Below are 12320 nucleotides of genomic sequence, written 5' to 3' on the forward strand. Positions count from 1 at the left end.
GCTGGTACCCTTGGGAGTTTTTTTTTACCTTTTGGTAAAATTTACGAACCTCATTCCTGTTGTGACATCCCTCTATCTCCTCGATCGCGCGCTTCTCGCGCTCTTTTTTTTTCCATCTAAGAAGCCGGTGTTCCTCTCTCCTCTTCTGCTCGTAGAGCTCGCGAGCAGCTATGGTACTTCTGTGCAGCGCCGTTTTGAATGCCTCTTGTTTCGCTGTGTTCGCTTGCCGGCATTCGTCGTCAAACCAGGGGTTTCGCTGTGGTGGCCGTGTCAAACCTAGCACTTCAGAGGTGGCATCTCTGACGGCTGCAAGGCAATGTTGCCACTAGTTTTCAATGCTTAATGCAGGAAGCATAGGACTCTTTAAGAGGTTATTAGAGACTCGATGGGAAAAGGACATGGCAGTCTCTTGCGATTGTAGCCGTCTAACGTCAAATCTTCTCACAGTACTTCCTTGTTTTGGCTTGGATCGGGATATCCGTAGCCGTACCTTGGCTACAACGAGTAGTGGTCCGAGTCAATGTTGGCCTCTCGGAATGTTCGGATATCCTGGATACTGGAGTAGTGTCGTGCGTCGATCGCAATGTGGTCAATCTTGTTGACGGTTGATTGATCAGGAGATTTGCAGGCTGTATCTCTCGATTATGGCACCAAAGATGTCTTCTCTTCCTAGCTTGGCATTAAAATATCCTAAGACCATTTTAATGTCACAGCCAGGGCATATGTCTTTGGTGTCTTCATATTTCTCCTCTGTTTGGGCATGCGCGCATATTAGGATTATGTTGGCGAATTTAGCCTTGATGCGGATTGTCGTGATGCGCTCGCTCACACTGTTGAAACTCAAGACTTTTGCCTGAGTCTAGTTTTAACAACAAATCCACACCCAAATAGACGCAGTCTTTGTTCTCGGTAGCAGTTGCCGTAGTATATATCGCAGTCTTTTAGTTAAGGAAGTCACCCCGATGGCACAACCACTTACCTGGAGGGCCAGATCCTTAGTACAACTCCAAGGATGGGGAACCGGATAAAACCGCTCCTTATAGGACTGGGCTTCGAATAAGTCGAAGAAGCCCTATAAGGTGTTCACTAAGTAGTTCAAAGTTACTGGAACTGTAGACGCCACCGTTGATTCCATCTAGAGAATTCGTCCGCTACCGCCTGGATAAGGAGAGGTGCCTTAATGGAAACACCTCTACCCCACCTCTCTCGTTTGCTGCCCCAACAACTTCCCACTGTGGTTAGAACAAAATCTCCAGTTGAGGTACTAGGCACCCGATGTTCACCACGGGAAGATGAGAGTAGGAAATGATAGACAGAGGTGGGTTATGAGAATAACCTGTGGACCCTTGTGCCCTCTTGAATGCACATGTCTACCATTTGAACATCTGTCGAATTGTCTTGCTTAAAAGTTTTTAGGTTTTCGTGTTGTGTTAAAAAAGTTGTCAGTTGAATTATTATTAAAAATTTTAAAATAATCAATAATATTTTTCATATCAAGAAATAGTTTAGTTTAAAATCTAGTTATGTTAAATAGATTTTTAGTCGAAAACTAATTTTTACCAATTCAAGTAGCATTTCTTAAATTTTTACAAATTAGATGATTCAAATTATTTTGACAGATATCAAGAACTGTACATCAATTTTTACCAAATTTGCGTACTAGTTTTTGTAGATTTTATTTTTTTATAATATAATGTTGAATTTTTATAAAAAATTTATTGAATGTCCAAAACAATATTTTCTGAGATAAAATAAGCTTATAACCAATATTTTTAATTTTTGAAAAGCTATTTGAGTCGAAAATAAATTTATACCAACTTTTATTAATTTTCTTGTTTAGGTTTTTATTTTTTTGAAAAAAAAAACTGTCAATTTGATTTTTCTCAAAATTTTTCAGAATGTTGAAATCAGTATTTCTTATAAGTTAAAATTAATTGAAAGCCAATATCTCAAAGTTTTGAAAAGATATTTGAGTCGAAAATCAATTTTTAACAACTTTGAGTAACGTTTTTTTAGGTTTTTATTTTTTATAAAAAAAAATTGTCAATTTTTCTCAAAATCTTACCAGATGTTAAAAACGTTATTTTTGGCTGTACAGAATTATTTTGGAGCGTTAATTGGATTTCTTTCAAAAAATATACTTGTTTGGTATCACTTTACAATATATTATATAAAATTTAATTCAAGTCTTTAGCGTTTTTGGTTCATGAGATATTTAGGGTTAACCAAAATTTTCACCTTTTTTGAAAACTGCTATTGTAAAAAACACCTTGCAATTTTATTAAAAGCCCTTTCTGCATCTTTCTGCATTATTATCTGTATAACAAAATTTTAAAAACATCGAGAAGGTGCGGACGTACAAATGTAGAGACCTTTCTCTAAAAATCTTTTATTTCGACTCGAGAGACCTTGAAACATCGAGAAATGTCAACATTTTCAATTCGACAAATCGGACCCATTACAATAATTTCCAATAAGAACTTAAAAATTGTTAGATCGTTTTTTTTTATAACTTTTTATTTTGGTTCGATTTGATTTCTAAAAAAAACTTAATTTTTCAAAGTTTGTATATAAAAAAACGTAAGTGTTTTATTTCTTTAAATTATTTTGTACACACATACATTTTTCAATTATAGTTTAAAAATATTTCAAGTATACAATTATTTAAAGCTTATATATGCATATATAAGGTTTACATTTTAGTTTTGCAAAAAAATAACAACCCATTTTCGAAAAAAATAATCTTTAATTAGATTTTTCTTTACATTTTACCAGATGTTTAAAACGTTATTCTTTATTTCATAAAATTGTTATCATTTCTTGTTAGAAAAATATTCGAAGTGAAACCATTTTTGGTTTAGATGTACATTAGGGTGTCCCAAGAAACTCAAAGTGTTTTTTTTTGTCCAATTTTGTTCGTTATGTGTCAAAACACGTGTAAATAAATTTTTTTGAATTTTGGATCACAGCAACCCGTGCCGACTTTCATTTAAAGATGTCAGTCCTACGTTATCATCGCACGTGTATTTTCTTGTAATAAGTTCAGCTGAATTTTTTGTTTTGGCCAGTGAATATGGCGGGCGAATTACGCAGTTCTTCGAAATTTCATATATTTTTGGTCGGAGAAACAAAACACCAAATAACGGGAACAAAACTTCCCTCTAATAGACAAGCTCTCGCTGTTTTTTTATAATATCCGTGAAGTAAATTTAACTGTTAATGAGAGCGCTATTCTAACTATTCGCGAGTGTGTTATTTTTTACGAAAAAGCAAGGATTCCTACTAAATCTTTATCTAACAGCGTTAAAAATGTGTTGATTTATACCAAACTTGGAGAGATTTTCAAAAAAATGCGAAAAAAAACTGGAGACGTGTTCAAACGACGTCAACAAGAGTTTGAAACCAGTTTGGACAATTTATTTGATGTTTCTCACGCAGATGCTCTCCAATTGATAAAGATAAAAGAAGATAGAATATTTTTGCAACTGCAACGAGAGCCAGGACGAGCCGGTCATTTAGCTGGCGTGGATAAAAAGCTGGCTGAAAAAGAAAAAAGGTCACGACTGAAAGCAATTCAAGAAGAAAACCGGCGAAAAAAATCTTCTTCTGCGACATCTTTGTGTGGACCTTTACAGGTTGTTTTATCTTCTAAGATAGTGACCAAGGCTTCGAAGAAAATTTAGCAAATGTGCTCGAGACCCCACAGCCCGGGATATGTACAACTGAGTTGAGAACAGATATCATTACTCCCAAATTATTAGCGGTAGATTTAACTGAGGACACGCAGCCTGGGACCAGTAAAACAGGAATAAAAAAAGACTTCATTACTTCTAAATTAGTGGCTGCCTTAGACCGGTGTCAGTTGAGCATGAGAGATTCTGTTTATATTATACAAGCTGCCATAGAGGCATTAGGGCATAACCCTGACGAATTTACAATAAGTAAGTCTTCCATCCAACGTATCCGTACTCAAAAGAGAGAGGGACGCGCCAAAGCAATAAAAAAAGATTTTGGCAATAAAGTTCCAGATGTTGTCACGGTACATTGGGACGGCAAACTTTTACCAAATTTGAAAACTCTACCGGCAAGGAACAGGCGCATGGTGTTTGGAACGCGATTTTAGATTGGAACCTTGAAGATAAAGTTCAAATTTTGTGTTGTGATACTACGGCATCCAATACAGGTAGCATCAATGGTGCCTGTATTCTCTTGGAGCAGAAACTGGATAGGGAAGTTCTAATTTAAGCTTGCCGTCACCATGTTTACTATCTAGTATTAAAAAGGTGTTTTTAAAACTTAAATCAGCCAGGTGACAACAAGCCCCGATATTCCACTGTTTAAAAAGTTCAAAAATGGTTGGAAAAATATAAACTCCGTAAATATCAGTTTCAGAGAAAACTTACAAGCTTTCCTAACCGTTTCACAGATAGATGAACTTATTAGATTCTATCAAACAGAATTGAACATGGAAATAGTTAGAGATGATCATCGAGAATTGATTGAGCTCTGTTTAATGTTTTTGGGAGGAAATCCAGAAAAGCAGTTCAAGATTAGACCTCCAGGAGCCATGCATCAAGCTAGATGGATGGCAAGAGCAATATATTCCCTTAAAATGGTTTTACTTAGCTCTCAGTTGAAAATAACTTCCAAGGACAAAGCATCACTATTAGATGTATGCTACTTTATTGTAAGATGTTATGTTAATTCATGGCTTCAATGCATTTTACCAGTGAAATCACCTTACCAGGATTTGTGCTTCCTGAAGGCAATGAAGGACTATGACCAAGTGGATGAAAGTATCTCGAAAGCAGCTCTAAAGAAGTTAAGTCAGCATTTATGGTATTTGACAGATGAAGTAGTCATGCTATCCTTATTTGACGATGAAGTGGTACTAGAAACTAAAACTAAAATGGTCGCAAATTTGACGAGGAAACAAGTGTCGACCCATGAGAAACGGTAAATTCCATCTATGGAAGAACTTGCCGGTTCATTATACGGTAAGTTTTTAATACATAAAACAGTTTTAGTTGTCCTTTTATTTTGAGGTTTTTTATCTTTATTATTTTGTATTGTATTTCAGATAAGAACTTAGAAGATTTCGTGTCGATCGGAAGCAAGTTCTTCTTCGCTCGACTCAAAATTGATGACAGTTTTCGTCAAGAAAGTCCATACTCATGGAATACTTCAACTGTTTCACTGTTTCAACACTCAGAACTGTTAATGACACTGCTGAAAGAGCTGTTTAACTTATGCAAGACTCTCATGGTTTGATAACAGTCGAAGAGGAACAAAAACAATTTATAGAAACCTTTTAATGTCAAGAAATGTCAATATTTTCAATTTGACAAATCAAATCGATTAAAATAACTTCCTATGAGAAGTTTAAATACAAGTATTTTGCACAAGAATTCAATGGATGTTTGTTTCATTGCATAAAGGAACCTAATGATATCAGCTAAATGTCCGTCACAGCTTCGGTTATTCCAACATGAAATTCTCCATGAATAATTCTCACGTTAGGAGCTGCTACATATATTCCTCAATAAAATCACCAATGCCATCCTTAAAACCTTCAAATATTTGTGGAGCATTGGCGTGCCCTCAATGAAAAGGTGTTAAATCACAAAAAATTTGAGTAGTAAATTGTGGGGAACTCAAGAATAACACCATCTGATATTTTTTCTTGTAAAACTGGTCACTTCGATTTAAAAATGTTCACAATTATCGTAGTGAATATAAACAATTTAATTTCGTTCTCAAAGCGTAATGGCAGATTTTTAACTTGTCAAATGTCTAAAGATGACAACTTCACTAATGACAGCTGCGAGCTATTCAAAATTATACCTCTCATTGTAAAGCAACATTTTTAACCTCGTGGCACCTTGGGATTTCATATTTAAATATTTGTTTGCTGATATTTCTAGGCCCTAGTTCACACAGGACTGTAGCGCCACCTTAAGTAAGTTGCTGATATTTCTGCATTTAAGTGCGCTATTTTCCAACTTGTATCTTAAACATTTAAGACATCGACGATGATGCGGCGAGAAGTCGGATATAAAAGTCTTTTCTAAAACATTTTAACTACTTTTAAGTCTCGTTAAAGAACGTTACTCCTATGAATGTATCGCCTTAGTTTTTAAAATCAAATGAAACTTATTTACCAACTACCTTAACTTAGAAGTGGTTTTTATAATATTTTATGACATAACAATATTTTTTCTGATTAAATTAAATTAAATTAAATAATCACGTGAATGAATCGTACTTTTTTTGGTCTATTTTGTTTTCTCGTCCGAATAAATTTGGCAATTTTCTTTTTACGTAATCACGTTAAAAATCAATGGTTTACACAATATTTCGTAGTAACTTCATCTGAAGCAGCCACACAATAGAAATCTACTACATCTGTAGATACAGCGATTTAAACTTTGTATTATTGGGAAGTCGTGAATAAAAGTACACAATTTTGATAGAATATAATTAAGCTGACAAAAATTAGTCAAACAAATAAAGTATAATTATAGTAAAATTTCACGCCTTGTCAACCTTATTAATAAATGTTTACCCATTTTTCAACTTGAAGAGTATAAAAGCATCAAATGAATAGTTTCAAGCATCATACATTTTTAGAGTGTTCATCTAAGAGTCAATACCATGGGAAAAACAATTATCTTACTTTTGGTCGTTTGTATGCTGATTGGTGCATCGGTACAAAATTAAAAAAAAAAAGATTAAAATACTTGATATTATATTTAATTTTGAATAGGTATCCACGCCAGTAATGGCAACTGAAGCTGGCCCTAAATCCTTCGGCATGACGCAAGGTAGCTTAGCAAACAAGCACAAATAATTATATTATTTTTTTAATAATATAATTTTCATAGGTGCTGCACATAGAGGTCCACCACCATCTGGTGGAGGTGGCGGCGGTGGTGCCGGTGGCAGTGGTGGTCCTCCACCTCCACCAACTACGGAAGCTTCATCACGTTAAAAGGTTCAAGAAAAAAGGACAGAATAATAATTTCATTCATTAATGAAACTTCACTTCGAAGTTTTAAATTAAATTGCAATAAAAAAAAGTACTAAAATACAAAAATTTAAGTTCCATATTATTTTTGTTCATAGTGGTCATGCTAAAGAACGCAATCGCATCCAGGATATTTTGTCAATTCCTAGATCCATAGTAACCTTCATTTGCAAGAACAAAAATTCCTCGTATAAAACCAAGGGATAACAAAAATGAATCACAACAAGGCTTAAGATACAAAGTGTATTAATTCAACCAGATATTCATATTTTTTTAGTTTCAAGAAATAGTAATTTAGGCATGATTATATGAAAACATTGAATAGGTAATAAACTAAATGATTAATTGAGCATTTCTATAATCACTTTCCAAAACCTAAGACCCTAAAAGTAAAATTTAAAAAGCTTTTCTTTCGGGGTCAAAGTTGTAATCTGAAGCTTACAAAATATGTAAGTGGTATAATGGATAAAAAAAATTCAATTCCTTTGTTAGTGGAGTCCTTAAAAAACAGAAAACATTTGATGCGCCAAAATACTGAAACAACAGCGTTATGTTTGCTCGTTGTTATTTTAAATTCAATTCTTCGAACAGCATAAACTTTTATATACGTTGGTCAAAACTCAACAGTAGCATGAAATGGTTCTCTGATTATATTTAACAGTTGAAAACCTAATAAAAGAAAAAGTTTTTACGCCAAGATTATGCAGATGACAAAATCTGTATTCTGGCAAAACTCCTTCAGTTTTAAGTTCGTCTATTACTAAATTAGAAAGAATTAATCTTACAAAATCTCATAATTAGTTTATTGATAAATGCAAACATCTCAAAATTCAAAAAATGGACTTAGGGAGCTTAAAGAGAGCTTCAACAACATGCATGCATATTTTAAACTTCCCATAGGAAGTTATTGTAATTGGCCAAATTGTCGAATTATGTTGAAAATTGAAAATTTTGTCATTTCTTGACCTTTCAAGGTTTCTAAAGTCTAAATAAAAGATTTTGAGAAAGATGTCTTTGCGTTCCGATGTTCAAATGGTAGACATGTGCATTCAAGAGGACACAAGCGTCCACAGACCCACCTCTGTCTACCAACTCCTACTCTCATAAGGAGCGGTATTATGCGGCTCCCCATTCTTGGAGTTATACTTAGGATCTGGCCCTAAAGGTTGGGGGTTGTGCCGTCCTGGCCACGTAAGAGCTTTTATAGTTGCGAAGCACCAACAAGCCTCGGATACGGACAGATTTACTGTTGACAAGAAACGCAAACGAATTAAGGACAACGAACTTCGGATATGCTCGTGGAAATTTAGGTCCCTTAACAGACCATGTGCGGCCGAAGAATTAGCGGAGGCCCTAGACCGCTATAAAGCAGACATCACTGCCATGCAGGAAATACGATGGGATGGGCCGGGCAAAAAGAGGATGAAAAACTGCGTTATTTACTATGAAGATTGCTACCACGAAAAACAACAGCGCTTATTTGGATGCGGCTTTCTTATTGAAGCCAGACTCAGGCAAGATGTCTTGAGCTACAGGTGCATCAATGAGCTCCTCATGACCATACGCATCAAGGCTAAATTCGGCAACATTAGCCTGATATGCGCGCACGCCCCCGCAGAAGAGAAAGACGACAACACCAAAGATATGTTCTTCGAGCTCTTAGACAAAACATATGAGCAGTGCCCTAGCTACGATATTAAAATAGTCCTGGGCGATTTTAATGGTGGAATAATCAGGAAGAACAGCTTGCACGACAACACTTCCGACAATGGATTCAGGCTTATAGATTTTGCTGCGGGGCGAAACGTAATGGTAGCCAGTACGCGTTTTCCACACCTCAACATCCACAAAGGAACTTGGACTTCTCCAGATCAATCTACCGTCAACCAGATTGACCATATTGCGATCGACGCCAGACACGCTTCCAGCATTATGGATGTACGAACTTTCCGAGGAGCTAACATCGACTCGGACCACTACCTCGTTGTAGCCAAGGTAGCACTTCGGATTTCCAGATCCAAGGCAAAACAGGGAGGTGCTGGGAAAAGGTACAACGTCGAACGGCTACAATCGCCAGAGATCGCCAAATCCTTTTCCGGCCGAGTTACAAGTAACCTCTCTCGAAGTTCTCTGCCGCCAACACAATGTATCGAAAACCAGTGGCAACATTGCCAAGATGCAATCAGAGAAGCCGCCTCTGATGTGCTGGGTTTCAAGCAGCTACCAACAGGAAAAAGAGAGGGCATGAGAAGCGTGCGATCGAAGATGTTGAGAGGTTTAAAAGCAGGAATAAAGTTCGAAAGTTTTATGAACAGGTGGAACGAAATTCACAGGTACATAAACCTAGAACCGAAGGCTGCAAGGACGAAAGTGGAAAAAGCATAGTGGAACCGCAGTCAATGCTGAGGATATAAAAGGACCACTTCTGCAGACTGTATAACGGCGACGACGAACTGGATTCCGCTGTCAGGCAGGATGATCCATTCAACATTAACGACGAAAGCCAAACAATCCCGTCCGACTTAGACGAAGTAAAGATTGCCATATTAAGCTGAAGTCTAATAAAGCCGCGGGAGCGGATGGCTTGAATGCCGAGCTCTTTAAAGCAGCTGGAGATAAGTTGGTTAAGAGCATGCACCAACTTATCTGTAAAATATGGTCGGAAGAAAGCATGCCCGATGAATGGAACCTCAGTATTACCCGATCCTGAAAAAAAGGAGACCTTCTAAACTTCACCAATTATAGAGAAATCAGTCTACTCAACATCGCCTATAAAATCGTCTCTGCCGTAATTTGTGAACGTCTGAAGCCCATCGTCAATAACCTGATAGGTTTTTATCAGTGTGGTTTTAGGCCAGGAAAGTCCACAGTTGATCAAATATTCAAATTACGGCAGATTTTGGAAAAAACCCAAGAACACCAAATCGACACCCACCATCTCTTTATCGATTTTAAAACCGCGTATGACAGTATCCATTGGGAAGAGCTCTACAGAGCAATGTCTAGTTTTGGCATCACTGCCTAACTCGTCCGTTTGTACAGGATGACCATGGAGAATTCACGCTGCTCCATAAAGGTTGGAAACAGAACCTTTTGATGTCAAAAAGTAGTTCTAGAGAAGGTGATGCGCTGTCATGCGATTTTTTTAACATCGTGCTTGAAAGAATAGTGCAGAGCTCACACGTCAACACTAGAGGCAATATCTTTCAAAAGTCTGTCCAATTATTGGCGTATGCTGATGACATTGACATAATCAATGTCAATAGGGCTTTTGTGAGTATTGAGGCAGAGGCGGCAAAAATGGGTTTAACGGTTAATGAGGGCAAAACAAAGTACATGCTGTCGTCAAGGAAGGACATACAACACCGACGTTTTGGTCAAAATGTCACCATCGACAGACGTAACTTTGAGGTAGTCAAGGTCTTCGTCTACCTAGGCTCCGCTGTAAACGCAGAAAACAACACCAGCGCTGAGATCAAGCCCAGAATAGCTCTTAACAACCGCTGTTTTTTTGGGCTAAGAAAGCAATTGAGTGGAAAAGTCCTCTCTCGAGGGACCAAAGTGTTGCTATATAAGACCTTCATCATCCCCGTTCTGCTATACGGTGCAGAAGCATGGACTAAAAAGCGGATGAAAGCACCTTGGGTCGGTTCGAGAGAAAAGTTTTTCGTGTGATCTACGGTCCCGTATGCATCGAAAAGGAGTGGAGGAGAAGATGGAACTTAGGCAGGAGGGTAAAAATACAACGACTTAGATGGCAGGGTCACGTAGAGCGCATGAAAACCAATGCTCTGGCCTGGAAAGTCTTCGAATCCACACCCACAGGACAGCGCAGTAGAGGAAGGCCACGGATCAGGTGGCGCGCACAAGTGGAAGGTGACCTCACCCAACTTGGAGCGCGAAACTGGAGACATCTAGCTAGGGACCGAGTTAGATGGAGAAGTTTGTTGGGTGAGGCCCTAGTTCACACAGGACTGTAGCGCCACCTTAAGTAAGTAAGTCTTTGCGTGCGTGCCTACGTACGTTCGCGACGTTTTTTTTCGTTCATAGCTCAAGAACCAGTGGAGATATCGACTTGAAATAAATTTTTTTATACAGATAATAATGCAGAAAGGATTGCCAAGAAAATTGCATGGGCGTTTTTTTTTACCATAGCAATTTAAAAAGGTGAAAGTTTTGGTTAACCCAAAATATCTCACGAACCAATAATAATAAAGACTTGAATTAAACTTTATATAATATATTGTAAGTATCACGTTACAATAAACAAATATATTTGTGGAAAAAATCCAATTAACGGTTGTTTTAATAAATTAGAGAAACTGAAAAAATTATTGTCACCTCCAACATACCAACAAAAATGATTTTATCTAGAAAATAATTCTGTTCAATGAAAATAAAGTTTTTGACATCTAGTAAAATTTTGAGAAAAATCAAATTGATATTACTTTAAGTTGGTAAAAAGTGATTTTCGACTCAAATGTCTTTTCAACACTTTGAGACAATGGCTTCCAACTAATTTTATCTCATAAAAAATATTGCTCTCATCACTCCGAAAAATTTTGAGAAAAATCGAATTGACAGTTTTTTAACAAAAAATAAAAACTTAAAAGAAAATTTAAGAAAAGTTTGTAAAAATAACTAATAACTTTTTAATCCAATTGCTTTTTTTTACAATAAAAAAAAGTACTTAAACTTGGTAAAAATTTAATTTCGACTTAATGGCTTTTCAAAAATTAAAAATATTGCCTTCAAACTTTTTTTATTTCACAGAAAATATTGTTTTTGGTATTCAGTAATTTTTTTTAATAAAAAATCAACACTCTGTTTTTTCATAAACAAATAAAATTTTCAAAAAATAGTACGCAAACTTGGTAAAAATTGATGTTCAGTTCTTGATATCTCTCAAATTAATTTCATTCATCCAGTTTGTAAAAATTTAAGAAATGCGACTTAAATTGGTAACAATTTGTTTTCGACTAAAAATCTATTTAACAAAACAAGATTTTCAAATTAAACTATTTCTTTATATAAAAAATATTGTTGGATAGGATGGGAAGTTATCAGTGTGGGTCGCATCCCAGCCTCTTTTTTTATTTTTAGTTTTGCACCAACCCCAATTTAATTCAACTGAACCTTATCTCAAGCTATTTTTCAGATTGTTTAATTAACATTTCACTTAACGAACTTAACCAATTTTACAACTTACCCCACATTTTTTCCAAACCATTGAAAGCGTGAAATAAAGCATTGCTGAGTAAATATTTTGACACCGTGTCATTTATAACACTTA

The 12320-nt window shown here is 36.1% G+C and overlaps 1 long non-coding RNA gene across 1 annotated transcript; it reads left to right on the forward strand.

Annotated features, from left to right (window-relative positions):
* The first annotated feature begins 6567 nt into the window (after positions 1-6567).
* On the forward strand, positions 6568-7101 carry LOC129947128 (uncharacterized). The gene is made up of 3 exons (XR_008781688.1): positions 6568-6708; positions 6767-6824; positions 6885-7101. It is a non-coding gene; the product is annotated as an uncharacterized LOC129947128 (long non-coding RNA).
* Positions 7102-12320: the final 5219 nt, after the last annotated feature.

The sequence above is a fragment of the Eupeodes corollae genome, chromosome 2 (assembly GCF_945859685.1).
Source record: "Eupeodes corollae chromosome 2, idEupCoro1.1, whole genome shotgun sequence".
In the NCBI taxonomy this organism is placed as follows: Eukaryota; Metazoa; Arthropoda; class Insecta; order Diptera; family Syrphidae; genus Eupeodes; species Eupeodes corollae.